This window comes from Theropithecus gelada, chromosome 7b (genome assembly GCF_003255815.1).
Source record: "Theropithecus gelada isolate Dixy chromosome 7b, Tgel_1.0, whole genome shotgun sequence".
NCBI lineage: Eukaryota > Metazoa > Chordata > Mammalia > Primates > Cercopithecidae > Theropithecus > Theropithecus gelada.
Window position 1 is genome coordinate 42,883,094 of NC_037675.1, and position 15,470 is coordinate 42,898,563.

The window sequence follows — 15,470 nt, forward strand, 5'->3', positions numbered from 1 at the left end:
CATTTCAAAAATGACAGAAGTCTTTCAAGTATGAAAAATGAAGCAAATTGAAACCATCCTCTATCTATCTTTTAATAAAACAAGAGGGAAAGATACTGCATAATCTTTGTAAGTGTTTGTAAATCCTTTAATTAACTCTCAGATTTCTTTTGTAATTAAGATTAGAATCTATTCAATACGTCTAACTTTCTCTCCTAATTCTTTATCATTAAGAGAATCCATCAAGTCTACCACATAAGAATGGGAAAGATTCCAAATTTTATAGCTGCCTTCTATCTTGAAGCCAAAACATTTTATGAGTCTCTTGGTTCTAATGTTCTTAACTCAGTTGAGTGTCTGAGTATTTTAGATGAGAGACATTTTTATCACTTTGACAAAAATGGCATCTTTAATTTTAATGGCTCCATCAAAAATTGATCAAGCATGTTGTTTTTGTGAGCCTTTTTAGAAATGAATTCACTAACCAACAATTTTAAAGATTCATCCATTTTTGTTTAAAAACTCCCCTTCAGCACAATACATGAACTATTTATTCACAGATGGCATCTTTTAAAAATAAATCTGAATTGTGTTTCGAAACTCAGAACCAAGGTTTCCAATAATAAGCTCAGTTTTTGCAATTAATCAATCATTCAGTCACACCATCTGATGTGGTTTGAACATTTGTCCTCTCCAAATCTCATGTTGAAATGTGATTCCCAGTGTTGGAGGTGGAGCTTTGTGGGAGGTGGTTGGTTTAGGGGGCAGATCCCTTGTGAATGGCTTAGCACCATTGCCGTGGTGATGGATAAGTTATTGTCCAGTTTGCTCACACAGGAGTTGGTTATTTAAAAGAGTGTAGCACCTCCCTTATTTCTCTCTCTTGCTCCCACTCTTGCCATATGACATCCCTCCTCCCCACTTCACCTTCCATCATGACGATAAGCTTCCGGAAGCCTGCAATAGAAGCAGATGCCAGCACCACACTACCCGTATTCCCTGTAGAACCATGAGACAATTAAACCTCCTTTCTTTATAAATTATAAGTTTCTGTATAAATTTACGTCTCAGGTATTCCTTTATAGTAACACAAGCAGAGTAATACAACATTGTAGAATTACCTATCCTCATTTTTATCAATAGTAGTTTCCTATTATATACAGGAAAGAATATATTCTTTTGAGTGACAATGCTTTTGTGATTTCAAATCTTTTAAAAATAATTCTTGCACATATTTTGATATATTTATTCTTGTACACATTTTGATATCTTAAGTAGTTCTATGGAAGGCATGATTTTTAAAAATTGAAGTTTCGTGTTTTTATATTTGCACCCCTCTTTTAAAATAAATATGTTCAAGTTAGTGTATTCTGTAAGTATAATATTCATTTAAAAAATTCAAATATTTGGCAATGGTTTTGGAGTTTTAAATATTTTAAAATATACATGATTATTAGGAGAAAACTTAAGAAAGCAACACTTTGTTGTCAATTAGGTGAATAATAATTTATTTAAAGAGATAGTTTACTGGAAGAATTAGTATTAAAAATTTTAATTGTGGAAACCAAATCATATATAAACTGCAACTTAAAACATGAGAAGTAATGTTCTGTATCTAGTCTGTACATGTTTGTCCAAAATTCTGTTTCTGGTATTTTAAAATAGCAATTGTTTTTCTATTCATAAATAAAGATGAAAATGTTTATTGCAAATTATCAGTTATTTATTATCTCATTACAGATGCAAATAAAACCATAGACAAAAATAGACTGCTTTTAAATGGCTGTCTTCTAATTTTCACCTTGTATTACAAAGATGATATGAAGTACTAACAAAATTGTACTATTTAAAAATAAATAAAAGTTCTTATCATTTATCACCACTTCAGCAAATATTGAACAAAACAACCATGTCTCTATTCTTTTCTAGTCTTTGATAATATGCAATGTTGCTAAATTTCAAACACTTTAGTGGCAATGCACTTTGCTAGATATAGAATATAATGGACTTGCAAGAAGATGCATATTGTTTTATATTTCAGGGAGCCTAAAATGTGATTTACAAACCATACTTATGAGTCCAGGAAGGATTTTCACAGGAAATGTAGTTTGAGTGTCAACTTGATGTTTAGAGTGGTTACAAAAAAGGCATAGATAATGCCAGTTTTGTATGTTAACACACATTATAAAATGTTCATTTTTAATGACTATATAGTGTCCAAGTCATTTCTATTTTACATAACCATTTTTCTGTTTTAGAACCTTGGTTCTTTTCAGTCCTTTAATTTGCCATTATACATATGTCTAATAGAATATATATCTATATATCTGTAAGATTTTATTTATTTATTTATTTATTTTTAAATTTTTATTTTTTTTATTATTATACTTTAAGTTCTAGGGTACATGTGCATAACGTGCAGGTTTGTTACATATGTATACTTGTGCCATGTTGGTGTGCTGCACCCATCAACTCGTCAGCACCCATCAACTCGTCATTTACATCAGGTATAACTCCCAGTACAATCCCTCCCCCCTCCCCCCTCCCCCCTCTCCATGATAGGCCCCGATGTGTGATGTTCCCCTTCCCGAGTCCAAGTGATCTCATTGTTCAGTTCCCACCTATGAGTGAGAACATGCGGTGTTTGGTTTTCTGTTCTTGTGATAGTTTGCTAAGAATGATGGTTTCCAGCTGCATCCATGTCCCTACAAAGGACACAAACTCATCCTTTTTTATGGCTGCATAGTATTCCATGTTGTATATGTGCCACATTTTCTTAATCCAGTCTGTCACTAATGGACATTTGGGTTGATTCCAAGTCTTTGCTATTGTGAATAGTGCCGCAGTAAACATACATGTGCATGTGTCTTTATAGCAGCATGATTTATAATCCTTTGGGTATATACCCAGTAATGGGATGGCTGGGTCATATGGTACATCTAGTTCTAGATCCTTGAGGAATCGCCATACTGTTTTCCATAATGGTTGAACTAGTTTACAATCCCACCAACAGTGTAAAAGTGTTCCTATTTCTCCACATCCTCTCCAGCACCTGTTGTTTCCTGACTTCTTAATGACTGCCATTCTAACTGGTGTGACATGGTATCTCATTGTGGTTTTGATTTGCATTTCTCTGATGGCCAGTGATGATGAGCATTTTTTCATATGTCTGTTGGCTGTATGAATGTCTTCTTTTGAGAACTGTCTGTTCATATCCTTTGCCCACTTTTCGATGGGGTTGTTTGTTTTTTTCTTGTAAATTTGTTTGAGTTCTTTGTAGGTTCTGGATATTAGCCCTTTGTCAGATGAGTAGATTGCAAAAATTTTCTCCCATTCTGTAGGTTGCCTGTTCACTCTGATGGTAGTTTCTTTTGCTGTGCAGAAGCTCTTTAGTTTAATTAGAGCCCATTTGTCAAATTTGGCTTTTGCTGCCGTTGCTTTTGGTGTTTTAGACATGAAGTCTTTGCCCATGCCTATGTCCTGAATGGTACTATCTAGGTTTTAAAATAAAACCACCAAATGGTATGGTTTTGTTAACAAAAGATGATAGTTTAAAAAAAATAGAGAATTTGAAGTTGCTTTCCTTTCTCTGATCATTGGTATGTCTTAATTTATGCCTGTATATGTTAATTGAATGAAAGATTCTCATCTGCTCATTTGATGGGTAGTACCCAATGGAGTGGTCTATACCAAATGGACTTTTGGCATCTAGATGTTCATTTTTAAAAACAAAAGGAAATTTTGTAATTATATATTTCAAGACTCTTAATATCTAAGATGTTTAATGATGCAATGTTAATTAATTTTCCCCATGGACAATGACAACAACAACAAAACAGTGTGAGATAATTGAGTCTAGGACCAAAGTCTCATCACACACCAACTGTAGGTCTCTGTCACTCTATTTTCCTTTTGCCCTTGGTTGAAATTATCTAAATCATTTGGGTTTCTATTTATATTATATTTTCAGATCATATGAATTTAGGGGATTTTTTTTCACATACAGTATCTGAAATGCTGTCTCTCTCTCTCTTTTTAAATTTCTCACAAAATTAACCAGATTTGATATTTTCAAAGGTAGGTCCTGTTATTGGCTACCTTCTGTGTTATTCAGTCTCTTGTGCTAACTCTTCACTGATACTATCTTATTTAATTTTCAAGTAAAATATGTGAGATGAAATAGTTGATGCTTAGGTAAAATGACTTCCTAATAATCCTAAAGCTAATAAATGATAAAATTAAATTTTAAAATGTCCCTCTTTCTCGTATATTTATTATGCAGTCTTGCATCAGACAGATTTGTATGGAGTTCCATTCTTGCTACTTCCACCATTCTACTCTAAAATTGTCATCTTTACCCTACACTATGGAAATCATCCCCTAACTGATTTCTCTGCTTCAATTTTGGCAATCATTAGCCAGAAAAATATTTGAAAAAAATATAAATTTGATCATGTAATCCATTCTTAATGTTTTCCCTTCCTTATCCCCTTCAGATATTTGAGCTAAATTTACATGATAAGAAGGAGTTAGCTAGGCAAAGAAGAGGAATAAGGATATTCCAAATTGGCCATGCAGATGCCTCACATATCCAAAAGGCAAGTTTGCTTGAAGATTTGCAAGTATAATTAGAGAGTTGAAGTCATTTTTTAAAGTATGTATTTTAGCAGGTGATTCTGGAATGATGACATAGTGGGAAGCACCAGAAATCTGTCTCCTCATCCAGACAACAATTTTACTTTCAGAATATGTCTGATATAACTACACTGAAACTCTGAAGCCTATTGAAGTCTTGAATCTTCTGAAAGAAGGATTAGACAGTAAATTGTAGTTAATTTTGATCTTCCTGTTCAGCTACCCATCCCTTGCACCCAGTTCCAGGGCAGCCAGCTGTGTACATGTTCCTGGGGCAGCATGCACACAACTTGGGGAGCCAGAATGTGCAAAAATGACTCTCAAATATCAGGATCTGTGCTCTGATCATTGATTGCTGATTTTGATGATTATAAAGAGGCAGTGGCCATTATTGTTACTCCAACCCCCATTGTTGTAAGTCCTTCTCCTTCTGGCTGAGGTGACTTCAAGGGGATTTAAGAGGCTGGTGCCTTGTTCCTGCTTTTATTTTTGCCTTTGTCTCATTTTCAGAGACAGACATTGTTACTAAATTTTTTTTAAAAAAACACATATATTAGGTAAATTAAGAAGTAACCACACTTGCCAAGGGGAAGTTACAGGCTTAAATAAGACATGAAAACACCTTAAGTTTACGTTTCAGGCCAGCTCTGTAACAGAGACAGCCTATAGCAATCAAAACATAAAAAATGAAAACAAAAACAAACACTGCAGGAAAGGGATGATCTAATATTCTAGGATTATTATAATATTGGATTCAGATGCATAGTTTTCAACAAAATGTATAAACATACAAGGAGACATGAAAAGATGAGACATTTAAAGAAAAAAAAAAACCAACAGAAACAATTTTCGATGGTGGATCTACTAGACAAAAAAATTAAAATATATGTATTAAAATACTAAAAGAATTAAAGGAACACATTGAAAAGTCAACACAATTATGTGTGAACAAAGTAGAAAATCAATAAATTTATAGAAAACCTAAGGAGAAACAAAAAGTATAGCTAAAAAGTGCAAGAAAAGAAAAAAAAAAATCACTAGAGGATTTTATAGAAAGATTTCATCAGGCTGGAGAAAGAATCAGCAAACTTGAAGATAGAATATAAAAATTATAGTCTTAGGAAAAGAAAGTTAAAAAAAAGAAAACAGATTGAAGAGAAGTAAACAGAACTTATGGGACCATTGGTATGTCATCAAGGAAACCAACATACACATTTTATAGTCCTAAAAAAGAGTTACAAAGGAGCAGAGAGAATGTTTGAAGAATTAATGACTGAAGGCTTTCCAGATTTGGTGAAAGACATAAAATATAAGCATCTAAGAATCTCAGAGAACTCCACATGGGATGAAATCAAAGATAACCACACCTAAATACATTATGTAATTAAACTGTTTAAAGACAAATTTGGAAGCAGAATGGGAGAAGCCTGCTCATCATATGCAAAGGATACTAATAAGTAACTTTGGAGACCACAAAGCGATGAGTTGATATATTCAGTGCTAAAAGAAGATTAAAAAATATATTAACCAAGAATCCTGTATTTAACAAAACTGGTCTCCAAAAATGACAGCAAAAGTAAAAGAATCCCAGATAAACAAAAGCTGAAAGTAGTTATTACCACTAGACCTGCCTTAAAAGAAATATTAAGGAGAGTTCTGCAGATTGAAATAAGAAGACATCAAACAGTAGCTCTCAATCGGTAAGAATAAATAAAGATTTTTTTTCTTATTTGAATACCCATTATTTCTTTCTCCTGCCTGATTGTCCTGGCCAGAACTTCCAACACTATGTTGAATAGGAGTGGTGGGAGAGGGCATCCCTGTCTTGTGCCAGTTTTCCAAGGGAATGCTTCCAGTTTTTGTCCATTCAGTATGATATTGGCTGTGGGTTTGTCATAAATGGCTCTTATTATTTTGAGATACGTCCCATCAATACCTAATTTATTGAGAGTTATTAGCATGAAGGGCTGTTATATTTTGTCAAAAGCCTTTTCTGCATCTATTGAGATAATCATGTGGTTTTTGTCTTTGGTTCTGTTTATGTGATGGATTACGTTTATTGATTTGTGTATGTTGGACCAGCCTTGTATCCCAGGGATGAAGCCCAGTTGATGGTGGTGGATAAGCTTTTTGATGGCTGCTGGATTCGGTTTGCCAGTATTTTATTGAGGATTTTAGCATCGATGTTCATCAGGGATATTGGTCTAAAATTCTCTTTTTTTATTGTTTCTCTGCCAGGCTTTGGTATCAGGATGATGCTGGCATCATAAAATGAGTTAGGGAGGATTCCCTCTTTTTCCACATATTGGAATAGTTTCAGAAGGAATGGTACCATCTCCTCCTTGTACCTCTGGTAGAATTCGGCTGTGAATCTGTCTGGTCCTGGACTTTTTTTGGATGATAGGCTATTAATTATTGCCTCAATTTCAGAGCCTGTTGTTGGTCTATTCAGGGATACAACTTCTTTCTGGTTTAATCTTGGGAGGGTGTATGTGTCCAGGAATTTCAAATTGTCCCTATTTGCAGATGACATGATTGTATATTTAGAAAACCCCATCGTCTCAGCCCCAAATCTCCTTAAGCTGATAAGCAACTTCAGCAAAGTCTCAGGATACAAAATCAATGTGCAAAAATCACAAACATTCCTATACACCAATAACAGCCAAACAGAAAGCCAAATCATGAGTGAACTCCCATTCACAATTGCTTCAAAGAGAACAAAATACCTAGGAATCCAGTGTATAAGGGATGTGAAGGACCTCTTCAAGGAGAACTACAAATCACTGCTCAACAAAATAAAGAAGGACACAGACAAATGGAAGAACATTCCATGCTCATGGATAGGAAGAATCAATATCGTGAAAATGGCCATACTGCCCAAGATAATTTATAGATTCAATGCCATCCCCATCAAGCTTACCAATGACTTTCTTCACAGAATTGGAAAACACTACTTTAAAGTTCATATGGAACCAAAAAAAGAGCCCACATTGCCAAGACAATCCTAAGCCAAAAGAACAAAGCTGGAGTCATCACACTACTGACTTCAAACTATACTACAAGGCTACAGTAACCAAAACAGAATGGTACTGGTACCAAAACAGAGATACAGACCAAGGGAACAGAACAGAGCCCTCAGAAATAATACCACACATCTACAACCATCTGATCTTTGACAAACCTTACAAAAACAAGAAATGGGGAAAGGATTCCCTATTTAATAAATGGTGCTGGGAAAACTGGTTAGCCATACGTAGAAAGCTGAAACTGGATCCTTTGCTTACACCTGATACAAAAATTAATTCAAGATGGATTAAAGGCTTAAATGTTAGATCTAAAACCATAAAAACTCTAGAAGAAAAGCTAGGCAATCCACTGAGGACATAGGCATGGGCAAGGACTTCATGTGTAAAACACCAAAATTAATGGCAACAAAAGCCAAAATTGACAAATGGGATCTGATTAAACTAAAGAGCTTCTGCACAGCAAAAGAAACGACCATCAGAGTGAACAGACAACCTACAGAATGGTAGAAATTTTTTGCAATTTACCCATCTGACAAAGGGCTAATATCCAGAACCTACAAAGAACTTAAGCAAATTTACAAGAAAGAAACAAACAACCCCATCAAAAAGTGGGTGAGGATATGAACAGACACTTCTCAGAATAAGACATTTATGCAGCCAACAGACACATGAAAAAAATGCTCATCATCACTCTCCATCAGAGAGATGCAAATCAAAACCACGATGAGATAGCATCTCATACTAGTTAGAATGGCGATCATTAAAAAGTCAGGAAACAACAGGTGCTGGAGAGGATATGGAGAAATAGGAACACTTTTACACTGCTGGTGGGACTGTAAACTAGTTCAGCCATTGTGAAAGACAGTGTGGCGATTCCTCAAGGATCTAGAACTAGAAATACCATTTGACCCAGTCATTCCATTACTGGGTATATACCCAAAGGATTATAAATCATGCTGCTATAAAGACACATGCACATGTGTGTTTATTGTGGCACTATTCACAGTAGCAAAGACTTGGAACCAACCCAAATGCCCATCAATGATAGACTGGATTAAGAAAATGTGGTACATATACAACATGGAATTCTATGTAGCCATAAAAAAGGATGAGTTAATGTCCTTTTAGGGACATGGATAAAGCTGAAAACCGTCATTCTCAGCAAACTATCGCAAGGACAGAAAACCAAACACCGCATGTTCTCACTCATAGGTGGGAATTGAACAATGAGAACCATTGGACATAGGAAGGGGAATATCACACACCGCGGCCTGTTGTGGAGTGCGGGTAGGGGGAGGGATAGCATTAGGAGATACACCTAATGTAAATGACAGGTCAATGGGTGCAGCACACCAACATGGCACATGTGTACATATGTAACACACTTGCACGTTGTGGACATGTACCCTAGAACTTAAAGTATAGATATTAAAAAAAGAATAAGTAAAGATCTCAGTAATGGTAAGTATGTGGGAAATTGTAAAAGTCATATTACTTTAAATAATATTTGTAACTCCACTTTTTGATTTCTCCATGATTTAGTGATGAATACATTAAAAAGCAATTACTCTAAAAGCTAATATTGTAAGTCTGATTAGTAACTCTAAATTTTGTTTCCTACACAATTAAATATATTGATATATAGAGAAAAATTATTGATTTATGGCCAATAGTTCCTTATTGATTTTTTATCTACATAAACTGCCCAATGTTGAAAGTGGGTATTGAAGTATTCTTTTATTGTTGTATTGCAGATCTCTTTCTTCAATTATATTAATATTTGCTTTATATATTCAGGTCCTCTGATGTGCTCATGTGTGTATATATATATATATACACACACACACACACACATAGACACATATATATATACACACACACACATATATATTGTGTGTGTGTGTGTGTGTGTGTGTGTGTGTGTGTGTGATGGAGTTTCACTCTTGTTGCCCAGGCTGGGGTGCAATGGCATGATCTCAGCTCACTGCAACCTCTGCCTCCTGGGTTCAAGCAATTCTCCTGCGTCAGCCTTCTGAGTAGCTGGGATTACGGGTGCACACCAATTTTATATTTTTAGTAGAGATGGGGTTTCACCATGTTGCCAGGCTAATCTTGAACTCCTGATCTCTGGTGATCTGCCACCTCAGCCTCCCAAACTACTGGGATTACAGGCGTGAGCCACCATGCCCGGCCTGGGTATATATATGTATATGTGTGTGTGTGTGTGTGTGTGTGTTGTGTATATATTTACATTTGCTATAACTTATTGATGAATTGACCTTTTATTGTTTTATAATGACATCATTTTCTTTTTTATAATTTTCAACTTAAAGTCTACTTTATCTTATATAATTATAGCTACTTAGCTACCCCTGCTATCTTTTGTTTCTATTTGCATGGAATACCTTTTTTCCATTCTATCATTTTCAGTCTCTCTGTGTGCAAAGAGTTGAAGTAAGCCTCTTATAGGCAGTGTACAATGGAGTCTTGTCTTTTTTTTTTTTTTTTTAATCCATTCAGCTTCTTCATGTCTTTCAATTGTGGAATTAAATTCATTTACATTCAAAGTAATTGATGATAGGTAAGAACTTACTTAGGCCATTTGTTCATTATATTCTGGTTAGTTTGTAGATCATTTGTTTCTCTCTTGCTTTCTTGCTGTCTGCATTTTGATGAATTTCTGTAGTGGTATGCTTGGAATTATTTCTGTTTATCTTTTGTGTGTCTAGTAAGGGTTTTGCTTGTGGTTACAATAATGCTTACATAAAACATATTGACAGATTATTTCAAGCTAATAATAACTTAACTTTGATCACTTACAAGAAAATGCTCCACTTCCCCTGACAATTTAAAAAGTGTTTTTGATAACACATGCTTATCGTTTATAGTTTGTGTTACTTAGCACATTTTCGTAACTGTAGTTTTTAATAGTTCTCCCTTTAAACTATCATGTAAATATTTATTTTCTCAACATTATTACAATATAAAATGTTCTGAGTTTTACTCGACTTATTTTTACTAATGAGTTTTATATTTTTACATGTTTTTATGTCACTACATTGCAATGTTTTCCTTTTGCTTGAAAAACTCTAACATTTCTTATACAAATAAATTCTTTGGGTTTTGTCTGAAAAAGTTTTTACCACCCATTTACCTTTATTTTTATTTTTATATATTTTTCGATACAGTGTCTCAGTCTTTTACCCAGGCAGTAATGCGGTGGTACAGTCATGGCTCACTGAAGCCTCAAACTCCTGGGCTCAAGCAATCCCCCTGCCTCAGCCTGCCGAGTAGCTGGGACCACGGGTGTGCACAACCATACCCAGCTAATCTTCATTTTTACTTTTAGCAGTGGAAGGGTCTCCTATGTTGCTCAGGCTGGTCATAAACTCCTGAGTTCAAGCAGTCCTTCTGCATCAACCCTCCAAGTGCTGGGATTATAGGCATAGGACACTGCACCTGGCCACACTCCTTTATTTTTATTTTATTAATTTTTTTTATTATACTTTACATTCTGGGATACATATACAGAAGGTGCAGGTTTGTTACATAGGAATACAAGTGTGATGGTGATATGCTGCACCTATCAACCCGTCATCAACATTAGGTATTTCTCCTAATGGTATCCCTCACCTTGTCCTCCACCCCCTGACAGGCCCCAGCTTGTGATATTCCCCTGCCTGTGTCCATGTTTTCTCATTGTTTAACTCCCACTTATGAGTGAGAGCATGTGGTGTTTGGATTTCTGCTCCTATGTTAGTTTGCTGAGAATGATGGTTTCCAGCTTCATCCAACTCCCTGAAAAGGACATGAATTCATTCTTTTTTATGGCTGCATAGGTTTCCATGGTGTATATTTGCCACATTTTCTTTAACCAGTCTATCATTGATGGGCATTTGGGTTGTTTCCAAGTCTTTGCTATTGTGAATAGTGCTGCAATAAACATACATGTGCATGTGTCTTTATAGTAGAATGATTTATAATCCTTTAGGTATATACCCAGTAATGGATTGTCAAATGGTATTTCTAGTTCTAGATCCTTGAAGAATTGTCACACTGTCTTCCACAATGGTTGAACTAATTTAAACTCCCACCAACAGTGTAATAGCATTACTATTTCTCCACAACCTCTCCAGCATCCATTGTTTCCTGACTTTTTAAAGATCACCATTCTAAATGGCATGAGATGGTATCTCATTGTGGTTTTGAGTTGCATTTCTCTAATGACCAGTGATGATGAGCTTTTTTTCGTAAATTTGTTGACTTCATAAATGTCTTCTTTTGAGAAGTGTCTGTTCACATACTTTGCCCACTTTTTTATTTTTATTTTTCTTGTAAATTTGATTAAGTTCCTTGTAGATTCTGGATATTAGCCCTTTGTCAGATGGATAGATTGCAAAAATTTTATCCTATTCTATAGGTTGCCTGTTCACTTGGATGATAGTTTCTTTTGATGTTCAGAAGCTCTTTATAGACCGTTAGCCAGACTAATAAAGAATAAAAGAGAGAGGAGTGAAATAACACAATAAAAATTATAAAGGAAACATCAACACTTATCCAGCAGAAATGCAAATTACCGTCAGAGAATACTATGAACACCACTATGCAAATAAACTAGAAAATCTAGAAGAAATGGATAAATTCCTGAACACATTCACCCTTCCAAAATTAAACAAGGAAGAAGTCAAATCCCTGAATAGACCAATAACAACATCTGAAATTGAGGCAGTAAGTAAAGCCTACCAATCCAAAAAAGCCCAGGACCAGACAGATTCACAGCCAAATTCCACCAGAGATACAAAGAGGAGCTGGTACCATTCCTTCTGAAACTATTCCAAACAATAGAAAAAAAGGCAATCCTCCCTAACTCATTTTATGAGGCCAGCATCATCCTGATACCAAAACCTGGCAGAGACACAAGAAAGAAAGAAAATTTCAGGCCAATATCCCTGATGAACATTGATGCAAAAATTCTCAATAAAATACTGAGAAACTGAATTCAGCAGCACATTAAAAAGCTTATCCACCACGATCAAGTTGGCTTTATCCCTGGCATGCAAGGTTGATTCAATATATGCAAATCAATAAATGTGATACATTACATAAACAGAACCAATGGCAAAAAACACATGATTATCTCAATAGATGCTGAAAAGGTCTTTGATAAAATTTATCACCCCTTTATGCTAAATACACTAAATAAAATAGGTATTGATGAAACATATCTTAAAATAGTAAGGGCTATTTTTGACAAACTCACAGCTAATATCATAATGAATGGGCAAAAGCTGGAAGCATTCCCTTTGAAAACCAGCACAAGACAAGGATGCCCTCTCTCTCCACTCCTATTCAACGTAGTATTGGAAGTTCTGGCCAGGGCAATCAGACAAAAGAAAGAAATAAAGTGTATTCAAATAGGAGAGAGGAAATCAAATTATTTTTGTTTGCGGATGACATGATTGTATATTCAGAAAACCCCAACATCTCAGCCCCAAAAGTCCTTAAGCTGATAAGCAACTTCAGCAAAGTCTCAGAATACAAAATCAATGTGCAAAAATCACAAGCATTTCTATGCACCAATAATAGACAAACAGAGAGCCAAATCATGAATTCCCATTCACAATTGCTACAAAGAGAATAAAGTACCTAGGAATCCAACTTACAATGGATGAGAAGGACCTCTTCAAGGAGAACTACAAACTACTGCCCAATGAAATAAGAGAGGACACAAATGAAAAAAAAAGTTCATGCTCATGGATAGAAAGAATCAATTTCATGAAAATGTTCATACCACCCAAAGTAATTTATAGATTCAATGCTATTCCCATCAAACTACCATTGACATTCTTCATGGAATTAGAAAAAACTTTAAATTTCACATGGAACCAAAAAAGAGCCTGTATATCCAAGACAATCCTGAATAAAAAGAACAAAGCTGGAGGCATCATGCTACCTGACTTCAAACTATACTACAAGGCTATAGTAACCAAAACAGCATGGTACTTGTACCAAAACAGATATACAGACCAATGGAACAAAACAGGCCTCAGAAATGACACCACACATCTACAACCATCTGACCTTTGACAAGCCTGACAAAAGTGAGCAATGGGGAAATGATTCGCTATTTAATAAGTGGCGTTGGGAAAACTGGCTAGCCATATGCAGAAAACTGAAACTGGACCCCTTCCTTATACCTTATACGAAAACTAACTCAAGATAGATTAAAGACTTAAACACAAGACCTTAAACCATAAAACCTATTTCTCTAGAAGAAAACCTAGGCAATACCATTCAGGACACAGGCTTGGGCAAAGACTTCATGACTAAAACACCAAAACCAATTGCAACAAAAGCAAAAATTGACAAATGGGATCTAACCTGTTTATTTTTAAATGACAGGATTCTGGGTATAGAATTCTCCATCAGAAGTCGTTTTTTTATATTTTTTCATTTTTTTGAATATATCATTCAATTCTCTTCTGGCCTACAAGCTTTCTGCTGAAAAATCCAGTGACAATCTTTTCAAGATCCCATTTTGCATATTAAGTAGCTTTTCTCTGATAGCTTTCAGAGTCCAGATTGCTCATCATTACATGACGGAATCCCTGATAGCTTTCAGTATTTTCCCTTTAAGTTTTAACAATTTATTTATGATGTGTCTTAATGTAGTTTGATTTATATTCAAACTGTTATATGTTCACTGAGCTTTATAAATCTGTGTTTCTAACTTCTTCCCCAGGCAAGGGAAATTTTCTCAACTACTGTTTAGAACAAATGAATCTAACAGGTATTTACAGAACATTTCATCTAACAGCAGTGAAATACATATTATTCTGAAGTATGCACCGAACATTCTCTTCTATAGATCACGTGTTAGTCTACAAGTCAATTCTTAACAAATTTAAAAAGAATGAAATTATATTGAATAACATCTTTTACAACTAAAATGGCAGGAAACTGGAAACCAATAATAGGGGCAGGCTGGACACTGGGTCATTCCATAATGCCAGCACTTTGGGAGGCCAAACTGGGTGCATTGCTTGAGCTCAGGAGTTTGAGACCATCCTGGGCAACATAGCCAGAGCCCATCTCCACAAAAATACAAAAATTAGCCAGGCATAGTGGCATGTGCCTGTAGTCTTAGCTATTCAGGAGGCTGGGGTGGAAAGATTTTGCTTGAGCTTGGCTTATCAAGACTTCAGTGAGCTGTTGTCACACCACTGCACTCCAGCCTCAGTGACAGAGCTAGACATTGTGTCAATAACAATCATCATCGTCATCATCATCATCGTCTTGAAGAACTCACAAATATGTGGAAATTAAATATCCTTCTTAATGACCTATAGGACAAAGGAGAAATTAAAAGAAAAATTAAAAATAAATCATGAGACAAGGAAAAATGGAAACACAGTATACAAAAACTTATGGGATACAGCAAAAACAATTCTTAGAGGGAATTTTATAACAATAAACACCTACATCAAAGAAGAAGAAAGATCTCAAACAACCTAATGTTATACTTCTAGCAACTAGGAAAAAAAAAAAAAAGAACAAACTAAGCCCAAACTTAGTGGAAGGAAGTAAATAACAAAGATCAGAGTAGAAATAAACAAAATAGAGACTAGAAAAACAGTAGAAAATATAAATGAAACTAAAATTTTTTTTAAAAGATAAAATTCATAAATCGTTAGCTAGACTAACAAGGAAAAAGAGAAAGAAGACTCAAATAAAATCCAAATGGAAGGAATCGTTACAACTGATACCACAGAAATGCAAGGAACCTGAAGACTATCATGGACAACTATACAATAAAAAACGAATAGCACA

At 35.0% G+C, this 15,470-nt stretch overlaps 1 protein-coding gene across 6 annotated transcripts in view; it reads left to right on the top strand.

Moving 5' to 3' along the window:
• Positions 1–15,470, top strand: part of LRFN5 (leucine rich repeat and fibronectin type III domain containing 5) — a 284,289-nt gene that overhangs the window by 110,348 nt on the left and 158,471 nt on the right. Inside the window, exons 2-3 of one of the 6 annotated variants that reach the window (XM_025391968.1) lie at positions 4,040–4,056; positions 4,476–4,577. The exons of the other annotated variants lie outside the window; for them this stretch is intronic. The gene's annotated coding sequence lies outside the window, so the exon portion shown is untranslated. The remainder of the gene's footprint in view (positions 1–4,039; positions 4,057–4,475; positions 4,578–15,470) is intronic. 6 annotated transcript variants of the gene reach the window in all.